Here is a 2,002-nt window from a genome sequence, read left to right as displayed (position 1 = left end):
AACTTTGACCCCCAACCATGGTTAGGCAGTATAGGACTCCAATGGGAGTCTTGGCCGGAAAAAAAAAAAAAAAAAAAAAAAGAAAAAAAAAAAAAAAAAAGTGGTTTAACTTTATTAAGTTAGGCAAACATTTTTGGCAATACCTGTATTCAACATTATCAATTCTATTAGATGAAATAATGTGGTTCATAACTATCTTTAAACTACGAAACAGCAGCACTTGGAAACATGTGAATTAAATAGTTGTTCTGATAGTAGGAAAAGTGGTGTAAGTCAGATTTACATCAATATTTACTCTAGGCCATTTTTAGTTGGAATTGCGGTTATTGGGAAATAACCTAGGTTGATTTATATATTTTTTTAAAAATTTTTTGTCTAACTCAATGGTTTAAACTGTTTAAAATAAGTGGCTTGCAAGTGTTATTCTTTGCAGAGACACGATTTTTAGATAAATCGATTTTTTTTTTGATTTAGCAAAAATCTGATTAATGCCAAAATAAAAAAGGAAAGCAAATGTGGCCAAAAGTAAGGTGATTATAATGGATTTGTGGATTGGAAACCCTACATCTTATATTGTACGGTAAACTTCAGATAAAAACAAGCCTTTCTCAGTTTAAGCATGGTTGCAATTATGCATTTGTAATAAAAAATCAACGTACGTGTGAACTACTTCCCTTCATAAACCATATCCACTATGAAAAATAGGTTTCTGATGTTCAGCAACAGGGATATGGATATCTCATTGACTACTGCATATCATATCTCCATAGCCCGGAGTTCGGGTCCAGCTGTAGCAGATAATTATTTATCAAATTTTAATATTTTATCAAATCTATCTTGAATATCCTTGGAACTGGGAGGTTCACATTTCAGGAACAATTTCAGCCTTCAAAAACTGGTATCCTTTATCTGAAACACGTGGTTGAGCGTTCTTCCGACTATATTCTCTACCTACACAAACGTTTTTCTAGAAAAAGTACTTCTTTACAAAGATGTTCAATTCTTTGTAAGGAAGTACTTTTTCTCCCTTCGAGGGTTGTATAGTTTCTGTTTTTTTATTTATTTTCTTTTTTTGGAGCACTCCCATGTATCTAAGTTCCTCTGTCTACTCTTTAAATATCATGTCCCAGTGTGCTATGTAGTATACTCCATCCCTTGAAGTTGCTTTTAGAAAATTTTTATTGTTCATATGAAAGTTAGATTTCTGCATTTCTGTATTCTTTAAAAAATACTAATTTATTTCCCTTCTACATCTTTAACCTACTGCATAAATGTAAACAAAATCCAAAAATACTGCTTGATACAATTATTTTTGATGAATAATTGACATCTTTATTTTTGAATAATTGACATATTTTGTGGTATAGTAAGACGAAAGTGTGTGTGTAATATATACAATTCATCTTATTTAAGGGTTGAGAATAAAATTTATTTTTCGTCTATAAATATATTTTTAAGTTGGACAAATAACTTAGAGAAAATACAAAGGAAAATCCCTATATTCCACCAAGTTCGTTACAGGAATCCCAAGTTGTTTCTCCTTGTAGCAGTATATATATTGTGTATTGGTCATATGAAATTGGTTGCTTTGCTTTGGGACTTCCAGACTGGACCAGGGAGATTGAGCGGACCTCGTTCCAAGGCCAACCCCATGAGAGGAAAACATTCGGGGCACTGGGGACCGAAGCCATCTCTACATTGTTCATTCTCAGGGACTGAACAACTGCACCACAGAGACTTTCTTCAATTACTAACACAATCCTCACAAACTAACTTCATTTCGTGTTTCTATTTGAAATCACGATAATGCAAATACATAGTTAATAAAATTAGGAAAAAAAAATTGTATGGTGTAATAGTTACATTCATACAGTAGCATGTAATCACTTTTTTTTCTGATCCCTTTAAAATAGAAAAAAAACATTAATTAATACCTTATATAATTGCATAAATGAAAGACCATAATTCAAAGTGAATACTACCTTTTTATACCACTATGCTT

The sequence above is a fragment of the Halyomorpha halys genome, unplaced genomic scaffold (genome assembly GCF_000696795.3).
Source record: "Halyomorpha halys isolate HHAL.00 unplaced genomic scaffold, Hhal_1.1 Scaffold908.1, whole genome shotgun sequence".
NCBI classification, from domain to species: Eukaryota; Metazoa; Arthropoda; class Insecta; order Hemiptera; family Pentatomidae; genus Halyomorpha; species Halyomorpha halys.
The sequence above is the reverse complement of the archived record's forward strand: the minus strand, read 5'-3'. Positions refer to the sequence as shown.